Source organism: Rhineura floridana, chromosome 1 (genome assembly GCF_030035675.1).
Source record: "Rhineura floridana isolate rRhiFlo1 chromosome 1, rRhiFlo1.hap2, whole genome shotgun sequence".
Lineage (NCBI taxonomy): Eukaryota > Metazoa > Chordata > Lepidosauria > Squamata > Rhineuridae > Rhineura > Rhineura floridana.
In genome coordinates, this window is record NC_084480.1 from 45,069,365 (window position 1) to 45,080,571 (window position 11,207).

Consider the following 11,207-nt stretch of genomic DNA (forward strand, 5'->3'; position numbering starts at 1 on the left):
GTTTGCATCAGCCTTCACTGCAAAAGATGGATGGTAAATACCAATGCCTTGTTGTTGTTGTTATGTGCCTTCAAGTCAATTACGATTTACAGCATTTTGGTTAATGACTGTGCCAAGGTATTGATAATCCTTGACAAGTTCAATGTCCTCATTGTCAACTTTAAAGTTACATAAATCTGTTGTCATTACTTTAGTCTTCTTGACATTCAGCTGTAGTGCTTTCCTCTTTAACTTTCATCAGCATTTGTTTCAAATCATTACTGGTTTCTGCTAGCAGTACGGTATCGTCTGCATATCTTAATTTATTGATATTTCTCCCTTCAATGCCTAGCCTAACATTTTTAGGAACAGTCTGAAGACCTGGAGCAAAAATGACAAGAATTGATGTTCTAGCCTTATTGATTAATTTAGAAATAATAAATGTAACCATGCCTCACTGATTTCACCAGATTTCCAATACAATTACTATAATTCCATCCTCTTTTGAGACTACCAGTATTAGTGTATATAAGTATCTATACATACGTTTTCCCCTCAAGATACCCTTTTGCACAAATTCTCCAAGAACATTGGTCTCTTCCAACATATTTTGAATATGTTAATTACCAATTTTTAATCAGTGTCACTTCAATAATATGGAACTGAACCAACAGAAATTAAGGACTAGGAAGCACTTCTGTGCGCGTCCTAGATATCCTTCAACACAATTTGATTTGGGAGCATTTGAGGGACTACACAAACAATGTCAACCCTAGCGAGGCAATATTTGGAGTGGCGGTAAGGTCCGGAACAAGCAAAATCTTGAAAATATCACTGACGTCACTCAAGAGCCCCTGTTACTTATCGGAGACCATAACAGCCCGCCCTCAACCGCAAACCACTCCTGGTCACCGTGAGGCTCCCCACGTTTCCCATGGGGCATTCCCAGCACCCCTTTGCACCAGAATCACAACCACACAAATACTTTCCGCCATAACCCTTCGCCACCGCCACGGCACTCTAGACATCCTAATACCTAATCGATATCTGAGAAACAACTTCGCCTCCCTTTCCACAGACACTCGGCGGGCCTAGCACCTCGCACCCTTTCAAGCGTGGATCCAGAAATATCTGCGACTGGCCACATGGAAGCCGTCCACAAACCCTCCTCGCCTCCGCTCCAGCAGCAACAGCAGCTGCTCGAATACACTCCTTCAACTTACTCCGGTGCAGGAGAGGCAGCTGACTGGGCAAGGCCCAGAGCGGTCCGAAGCCAGCGGCCTCCTCTGTTTTCTTCCCCTCCTCCCTAGAGAAGGGAGAGGTAAAACCCTCCGGGAAAAACCCGGAACCGCTTGTATGAGACCATCTCTATGGCTGAGGCGTCATTCTGCCCCGGATCCAGAGCAAGTAGAACGGAAATGAGTGTGTGTGGGTGAGCGAGCGAGCTTCTATTCAGCCTCTTCTATTGCCTCTCTCCGCCTCAGTATAATAGCTCTTACGCTTTGCTAAACGTAAAATATCGGGTTTAAAGCTAAGCGAGCCAAATCGGACTGTTTAGTTCTTCTGCCTAGCGTCAGGGAGGGTTGAGAATGCGATGTGATCCAAGTTCCCAGAAAGTGAAACTTTATTTCAAGTTTAAATTTAAAGGCATAATATTGAAAAGAATGTGATAGCAAGATACGTGTGTAAACAATGTGGCCTTCTCCCAATGACTCTTTAACTTGATTTGCCAAAATTCCTCAGGGTAGTAAAGAACACTAAATTCTTTAGAATTTAGAAGAAGAAACACTTTAGAAGAAATGCTGCCCATTTGCTACCGGACCAAGTTCAAGGTTCTAGTCTTGGTGTACAAAGCCCTATACAGCTTGGGACAATGATACCATCTTATCCCTTATATACCCAGTTGATCACTGCACTCTGCAGGTGAGGGCCTCCTGCAGATATCATCTTATCAGGAGGTCTGTTCTGCACAACATAGGAAAAGGACCTTTAGTGGGACAGCACCTACCCTGTGGAATTCCCTCCCCTTAAAGAGAGAAGGAAAGCAAAAGGAGATAGAAACACAGTCAGAACCCTAAATGCAACAATACAACGACTAGTATGTAGGGACAAAGAGAACTGTTAAAATAGTTACTGTAGAGAAATAGGACAACAAAAAGGGCAGAACAAGAGCCCTGTTCCAAAAGATTATAGAGAAATGAAAGGGAAATTTAAACCAAGAGTAGGGGTGTTGAATAATCAACAGGGGAACACACTGACTGACCCAGATGAAGTAAGAACATAAGAAGAGCCTGCTGGATCAGGCCAGTGGCCCATCTAGTCCAGCATCCTGTTCTCACAGTGGCCAGCCAGGTGCCCATGGGAAGCCCGCAAGCCGGACCCGAGTGCGAGAACACTCTCCCCTCCTGAGGCTTCCGGCAACTGGTTTTCAAAAGCATGCTGCCTCTGACTAGGGTGGCAGAGCACAGCCATCATGGCTAGTAGCCATTGATAGCCCTGTCCTCCATGAATTTGTCTAATCTTCTTTTAAAGCCATCCAAGCTGGTGGCCATTACTGCGTCTTGTGGGAGCAAATTCCATAGTTTAACTATGCGCTGAGTAAAGAAGTACTTCCTTTTGTCTGTCCTGAATCTTCCAACATTCAGCTTCTTTGAATGTCCACGAGTTCTAGTATTATGAGAGAGGGAGAAAAACTTTTCTCTATCCACTTTCTCAATGTCATGCATAATTTTATACACTTCTATCATGTCTCCTCTGACCCGCCTTTTCTCTAAACTAAAAAACCCCAAATGCTGCAACCTTTCCTCGTAAGGGAGTCGCTCCATCCCCTTGATCATTCTGGTTGCCCTCTTCTGAACCTTTTCCAACTCTATAATATTCTTTTTGAGATGAGGCGACCAGAACTGTACACAGTATTCCAAATGCGGCTGCACCATAGATTTATACAATGGCATTATGATATCGGCTGTTTTATTTTCAGTTCCTTTCCTAATTATCCCTAGCATGGAATTTGCCTTTTTCACAGCTGCTGCACACTGGGTCGACATTTTCATCGTGCTGTCCACTACAACCCCGAGGTCTCTCTCCTGGTCGGTCACCGCCAGTTCAGACCCCATAAGCGTATATGTGAAATTCAGATTTTTTTGCTGCAATATGCATAATTTTACCCTTGTTTATATTGAATTGCATTTGCCATTTTTCCACCCATTCACTCAGTTTGGAGAGGTCTTTTTGGAGCTCTTCGCAATCCCTTTTTGTTTTAACAACCCTGAACAATTTAGTACCAGCAGCAAACTTGGCCACTTCAATGCTCACTCCTAACTCTAGGTCATTAATGAACAAGTTGAAAAGTACAGGTCCCAATACCGATCCTTGAGGGACTCCACCTTCTACAGCCCTCCATTGGGAGAACTGTCCGTTGATTCCTACTCTCTGCTTTCTGCTTCTTAACCAATTCTTTATCCACAAGAGGACCTCTCCTCTTATTCCATGACTGCTAAGCTTCCTCAGAAGTCTTTGGTGAGGTACCTTGTCAAACGCTTTTTGAAAGTCTAAGTACACTATGTCCACTGGATCACCTCTATCTATATGCTTGTTGACACTCTCAAAGAATTCTAATAGGTTACTGAGACAGGACTTTCCCTTGCAGAAGCCATGCTGGCTCTGCTTCAGCAAGGCTTGTTCTTCTATGTGCTTAGTTAATCTAGCTTTAATAATATTTTCTACCAGTTTTCCAGGGACAGAAGTTAAGCTAACTGCCCTGTAATTTCCAGGATCCCCCCTGGATCCCTTTTTGAAGATTGGTGTTACATTTGCCACTTTCCAGTCCTCAGGCACGGAGGAGGACCCGAGGGACAAGTTACATATTTTAGTTAGCAGATCAGCAATTTCACATTTGAGTTCTTTGAGAACTCTCGGGTGGATGCCATCCGGGCCCGGTGATTTGTCAGTTTTTATATTGTTGTTAAGCCTAGAACTTCCTCTCTCGTTACCACTATTTGTCTCAGTTCCTCAGAATCCCTTCCTGCAAATGTTAGTTCAGGTTCAGGGATCTGCCCTATATCTTCCACTGTGAAGACAGATGCAAAGAATTCATTTAGCTTCTCTGCAATCTCCTTATCGTTCTTTAGTACACCTTTGACTCCCTTATCATCCAAGGGTCCAATCGCCTCCCTAGATGGTCTCCTGCTTTGAATGTATTTATAGAATTTTTTGTTGTTGGTTTTTATGTTCTTAGCAATGTCCTCCTCAAATTCTTTTTTAGCATCCCTTATTGTCTTCTTGCATTTCTTTTGCCAGAGTTTGTGTTCCTTTTTATTTTCCTCATTCGGATAAGACTTCCATTTTCTGAAGGAAGACTTTTTGCCTCTAAGAGCTTCCTTGACTTTGCTCGTTAACCATGCTGGCATCTTCTTGGCCCTGGTGGTACCTTTTCTGATCTGCGGTATGCACTACAGTTGAGCTTCTAATATAGTGTTTTTAAACAACTTCCAAGCATTTTCAAGTTATGTGACCCTCTGGACTTTGTTTTCCAGCTTTCTTTTTACCAATTCCCTCATTTTTGTAAAGTTTCCTCTTTTGACGTCAAATGTGACCGTGCTGGATTTTCTTGGCAATTGGCCATTTACATGTATGTTTAATTTAATAGCACTATGATCACTGCTCCCAATCGATTCGACAACACTTACATCTCGCACCAGGTCCCGGTCCCCACTGAGGATTAAGTCCAGGGTTGCCGTCCCTCTGGTCGGTTCCATGACCAACTGGTCTAGGGCATAGTCATTTAGAATATCTAGAAATTTTGCTTCTTTGTCATGACTGGAACACATATGCAGCCAGTCTATGTCCGGGTAGTTGAAGTCACCCATTACTACCACATTTCCTAGGTTGGATGCTTCCTCAATTTCATATCTCATATCCAGGTCTCTCTGAGCATTTTGATCGGGGGGACGATAGATTGTTCCCAGTATTAAATTCCTCCTGGGGCATGGTATCACCACCCACAATGATTCTGTGGAGGAGTCTGCCTCTTTTGGGGTTTCAAGCTTGCTGGATTCAATGCCTTCTTTCACGTATAGAGTGACACCGCCACCAATATGTCCTTCCCTGTTCTTCCGATATAGTTTATATCCAGGGATAACCGTATCCCACTGGTTTTCTCCATTCCACCAGGTCTCCGTTATACTCATTATATCAATGCTCTCCTCTAAGACCAAGCACTCCAGTTCTCCCATCTTGGTTCGGAGGCTTCTAGCATTAGCGAACAGGCACTTGTCAGCAGTGTCTCTCTTCAAGTGTCTTTGGCACTTTTGGTTTGGCCTGTGGTAATTTTGCCCTTCTGAATTTATATCCTGTGCCCCTGCTCTCACAATGCCTACTTCTAGGCCTACCCCTTTTAAAATTTCATCATTTCTTTGGTCTTTATCCTTCCTCAGCTCCTGTCGGGTTTCCCTCCTCAGTCAGTTTAAAAGCTGCTCTGCCACATTTTTAATTTTAAGTGCCACCAGTCTGGTTCCATTCTGGTTCAAGTGGAGCCCGTCCCTTTAGTACAGGCCCGGCTTGTCCCAAAATGTTCCCCAGTGCCTAACAAATCCAAACCCCTCCCGACACCATCGTCTCATCCACGCATTGAGACTACAAAGCTGTGCCTGTCTGGCTGGTCCTGCACGTGGAACCGGTAGCATTTCAGAGAAAGCCACCTTGGAGTTCCTGGCTTTCAGCATCCTACCTAGCAACCTAAATTTTGCTTCCAGGACCTCACGGCTGCATTTCCCGATGTCATTGATGCCAACGTGCACCACGACCACTGACTCCTCCCCAGCACTGTCTACCAAACTATCTAAATGATGGGCGATATCCGCAACCTTCGCACCAGGCAGGCAAATCACCTTGCGGTCTACACGCAAATCACATACCCCACTGTCTATATTCCTAATGATCGAATCGCCCACTACAAGGATCCCTCCACCCCCTGGAGATATATTCTCGGCACGAGAGGATAGCTGCTCATCCCCCAAGGAATGGGTCCCTTCTAAGGGATTGTTTCCCTCTTCCTCAGCTGGATGCTCTCGTTTCCTGAGACCATCGTTCTCCATGATAGCCGGAGAGCTATCATCCTTGGAGTGGGACACAGCTATAGTGTCCCTGAAGGCCTCATCCACACACCTCTCTGCCTCTCTCAGCTTTTCTAGGTCAGCCACCTTGGCCTCAAGGAAATAAAAAGAAGGTGGAAGCAATACACTGAAGAACTCTATAAAAGAGATGCCAGGATGACAGATTCATTCACAGAGGAACCGTATGATCAAGAACCAGAAACTTTAGAATGCGAGGTGAAAGCTGCTCTTAAAATACTTGGAAGAAACAAATCACCAGGAATAGATGGCATACCAATAGAGTTGCTACAAGCTACTGAGACTGAATCTGTCCAAATTTTGACAAAAAACTGTCAAGACATATGGAAAACTAAACAATGGCCCACAGACTGGAAGCGTTCCTTATACATCCCAATTCCAAAGAAAGGGGATCCCAGGGAATGTAGTAATTATCGAACTATTGCCTTAATATCCCATGCAAGTAAAGTAGTGCTCAAGATTCTACACAAAGGCTCTTACCATATATGGACCGAGAAATGCCAGATGTCCAAGCTGGATTTAGAAAGGGAAGAGACACCAGAGATCATATCGCAAACATACGTTAGATAATGGAACAGACCAAGGAATTTCAGAAGAAAATCACCCTGTGCTTTATAGATTACAGCAAAGCCTTTGACTGTGTAGATCATGAAAAACTATGGAATGCTTTAAAAGAAATGGGGATGCCACAGCATCTGATTGTCCTGATGCGCAACCTATACTCTGGACAAGAGGCTACTGTAAGGGCTGATGTTTTTGTATTATATTGTATTTTATTGTATCTATGTTCACCGCCCAGAGAGCTATTGCTAGTCGGGCGGTATATAAGTTTTAAAAATAAATAATAATAATAAATAATATGGAGAGACCGATTGGTTCCTCATTGGAAAGGGTGTGAGACAGGGGTGTATTTTATCACCCTATATATTTAATCTATACGCAGAACATATCATACGGAAAGCGGGATTGGACCAAGATGAGGGAGGTGTGAAAATTGGAGGGAGAAATATCAATAATTTAAGATTTGCAGATGATACCATACTACTAGCAGAAACCAGTAATGATTTGAAACAAATGCTGATGAAAGTTAAAGAGGAAAGCACAAAAGCAGGACTACAGCTGAACGTCAAAAAGACTAAAGTAATGACAACAGAGGATTTATGTAACTTTACAGTTGACAATGAGGACACTGAACTTGTCAAGGATTACCAATACCTTGGGACAGTCATTAACCAAAATGGAGACAACAGTGAAGAAATCAGAAGAAGGCTAGGACTGGGGAGGGCAGCTGTGAGAGAACTAGAAAAGGTCCTCAAATGCGAAGATGTATCACTGAACACTAAAGTCAGGATCATTCAGACCATGGTATTTCCGATCTCTATGTATGGATGTGAAGGTTGGACAGTGAAAAAAGCAGATAAGAGAAAAATCAACTCATTTGAAATGTGGTGTTGGATGAGAGCTTTGCACATACCATGGACTGCGAAAAAGACAGATAATTGGGTGTTAGAACAAATTAAACCAGAACTATCATTAGAAGCTAAAATGATGAAACTGAGGTTATCATACTTTGGACACATAATGAGAAGACATGATTCATTAGAAAAGAGAATAATGCTGGGAAGAACAGAAGGGAGTAGAAAAAGAGGAAGGCCAAACAAGAGATGGATTGAATCCATAAATGAAGCCACAGACTTGAACTTACAAGATCTGAACAGGGTGGTTCATGACAGATGCTCTTGGAGGTCACTGATTCATAGGGTCGTCATAATTTGTAGTCGACTTGGAGGCACATAACAACAACAAATATTAGACAGGCAGCTATTGAAGACTTTCCTCTTTCAACAAGGCTTTTAAGTTAAGACCTATCCCAGTCTGCATCTGTGTTGGAATTGCTTTTTAATATGTTCTTAAACTTTCTTTTTTAAAATGTTTTTAATCTTAGAAGATGCTTTGATAGCTTTTTTTAAGTAACGTTTTTGAAGATGTTTTGTTTTAATGTGTTTTAAAATTTGTTTTTATGATGTTTTAATGTTTTTAGTGCTTTTGTTTGCTGCCCTGGGCCCCTGCTGGGTGGAAGGCAGGGATATAAATCTAATAATAATAGTAATACAGTAGAGCGCCGCTTACCGGTGCTTCGCTTACCGGCATTCTGCTAATGTGGCGGCTTTCATTTTCTATTTTAAAGCCGATTTTTGCTCTTTTGTGACGTTTTGCGACATTTTCGCGTCATTTTTGCACGACGGCCGCATTATAGTCTATGGGTTCCGCTTTACGGCGATTTCCACTTTACGGCGGGGGTCCGGAACGGAACCCGCTGTATAAGTGGGGCCCTACTGTAATAATAATAATAATAATAATAATAATAATAATAATAATAATAAATTGAATCCAGACTTAAGTCATACATAGAATAGATCTATTGAAGTCAATAGTGCTTAACTTAGTCATGACTAACTTGTCCCATTAATTTCAGTGGGTCTACTTTGTTGTTACTATGTGCCTTCAAGTCGATTACGACGTATGGCGACCCTATGAATTAGAGACCTCCAATATCATCTCTTATAAACCCTATTCAAATCTTGTAAGTTGTCTGTGGCTTCCTTCATGGAATCAATCCATCTCTCATTTGACCTTCCTCTTTTTCTACTCCCTTCTGTTTTTCCCAGCATTATTGTCTTTTCTAGTGAATCATGTCTTCTCATGTGTCCAAAGTATGATAATCTCAGTTTCATCATTTTAGCTTCTAATGATAGTTCTGGTTTAATTTGTTCTAACACCCAATTATTTGCCTTTTTCACACACCATGGTATGTGCAAAGCTCTCCCAACACTACATGTCAAATGAGTTGATTTTTCTCTTACCCGCTTTTTTCACAGTCCAACTTTCACATCTATACTCTGGGCAGGACAGGATGCAAGTAGCACCAATCTCACAGTAAATCGCCATGTGAACCAGCCGTCTGAGGAAGAGACATGAATTGAGACCAGCAACAGAGAAACTACAAGCTGCCAACATTAAATATCGCTGCTGGTTCCCTTTTCATTTATGTGTCAAAACAATATAGTGGCAGGACTGGGAAGACACACAATAGTTTTTGGCTGTATTCCCCAGATGGTTTACCTACACAGGATAACACACTCTTGGAGCAGTGTTACAGGGCCCCACCTGTGGGAGGGGATCCTGCCAGAAGTGGGTTGTATTAATTCAGATTTTCATAGTTTTAATAATTGTTATCTCTCTTGGGTACATGCCTGGCAATCTGGACCTGTTAGCATTGTGGGATGCACATTACATTGGTTAAATCTCCTGATGATAGTAATTGTACTATCACTTTTTCTCCTGTCATGGACGGTAATGTAAAGATTTACACTTTGAATGTTAAAGGCTTAGGCAATCTGGTTAAAAGACGAAGGGTCTCTGATTTTATTTTAAAAGACAAGCCTCACATTTTTTATCCAGGAAACTCACTCTAGCAAAGAAGTTTCAAAACTGTTACCACATGCTTATTATAGAGAGCAATACTCATCTCATGCATGCTCTAAAAGAGTAGCAGCTATCTGTCCCTTTTAAAAAATTTCAGACCTACAAAGACATGGGTCGATTAATACTTGTTAAAGGGAGATTGGGTACCCAAAAACTAACCTTAGCATCACTATATGCCCCTAACAAAAAACAATTACACTTTCTTGCTTCTTCTTTGATAAAATTACATAACTTTGCAGAAGGTGAGTTAATAATTGGAGGAGATTTTAATTGGGCTTCAGATCCTCTGTGGGACAAATCTATAGATGCTACCTCACCTACAAAGGTCCAGTCTACTAACAAATCTAATCCTGGAGAACATTACATAAATCAGAGAAGGATTACTCATTTTACTCAAGCAGATGTAAACATCACTGTAGGCTAGATTACCTCCTTATTTCCAGCACATTGCAAATCACGCTACAAGAATCTCAAATTGTCTCATTTTTGGTTTCTGACCACACTCCAGTGTGGGCATCATTATCTTTGGGAGAAAAAGAAAAAACCATACCAACCTGGCAATTGTACAACTATTTACTCACCAACCAATTAGCTACAGAGACCATTCAAATGAGCATTAAAGATTATTTTACACATAACATAGGGAAAGGAATCATTGTGGTGCAATGAAAGCTGTAATACTGAGTTGTTGTATTGCAGAGAAAAATAAATAGCCAAACCAAACATCTATCCTAAAAAAATAACCTCTATGTTGAATTGCAAAAATTAGAACAGCAAAATAAACAACTAGGCTCCCTTAAAATTAGACATAAATTGGACTCTGTGAGGAAAAAAATAGAAGCTTTAGAAATTTCAAAGATGTCAAAAGCTATGATTTGTCTTAAATAAGGTTCTATGAAAAAGGTAACCAAAATTCAAAGCTCTTACCTAATCTGCTGAGACATAAATTGTCATCCAATAGAATATGGTGCATTAAACAAGGTGATAGTCACCCCACTCACAAAACAAAAAAACCTCTGCATTTATGTCTTGTTACCAAAGAGTATATCAAGCCCCTGAGCCCAAGGAGGTAAACATATTTACCCTTCCTTCAAACTCTTAAACTCACAAAGTTAGATCAAGACCAACAGTCTGTTTTAAATAGCAAATTTACTGAGAACAAAGTTAAGGATGTTATTAAGAAACTTAAAAATAATAAAGCTCCTGGTCCATATAGCTTTTTCACAGACTTCAACACAAAATTTAACATGCTACTAGTTCCTCATCTAACATAACCTTTTAATACAATTTGGGAGGGTAATGAAATTCCACCAACTTGGAACGTATAGTTTTTATCCCTAAACCAGGAAAGGATCCCGCCGACATGAATAATTACAAACCAATCGATCTGCTGAATCATTTACCTCAGTCCTGGCCAACAGGCTTAGTCTCATCATGCCCACAGTCATTAAATGTAAATGTACTGCCTTCAAGTCAGTTCCGATTTATGGTGACCCTATGTATAGGGATTTGAACCCTGGTCTCCCAGGTTGTAGTTGAGAGAAATGTATATAATATTCAGAATATTCTAAGGATAAATAAAAGATGTGATTTTATTGTTCAAAATAATTA

General features: G+C 41.3%; 1 protein-coding gene across 4 annotated transcripts in view; it reads right to left on the minus strand.

The window, feature by feature from the left end:
• Nucleotides 1–1,373, minus strand: part of TENT2 (terminal nucleotidyltransferase 2) — a 36,407-nt gene extending 35,034 nt beyond the window's left edge. Inside the window, exon 1 of one of the 4 annotated variants that reach the window (XM_061619851.1) lies at nt 1,203–1,373. The gene's annotated coding sequence lies outside the window, so the exon portion shown is untranslated. The other 3 variants (XM_061619818.1, XM_061619829.1, XM_061619840.1) reach the window with 3 other exon arrangements.
• Nucleotides 1,374–11,207: the final 9,834 nt, after the last annotated feature.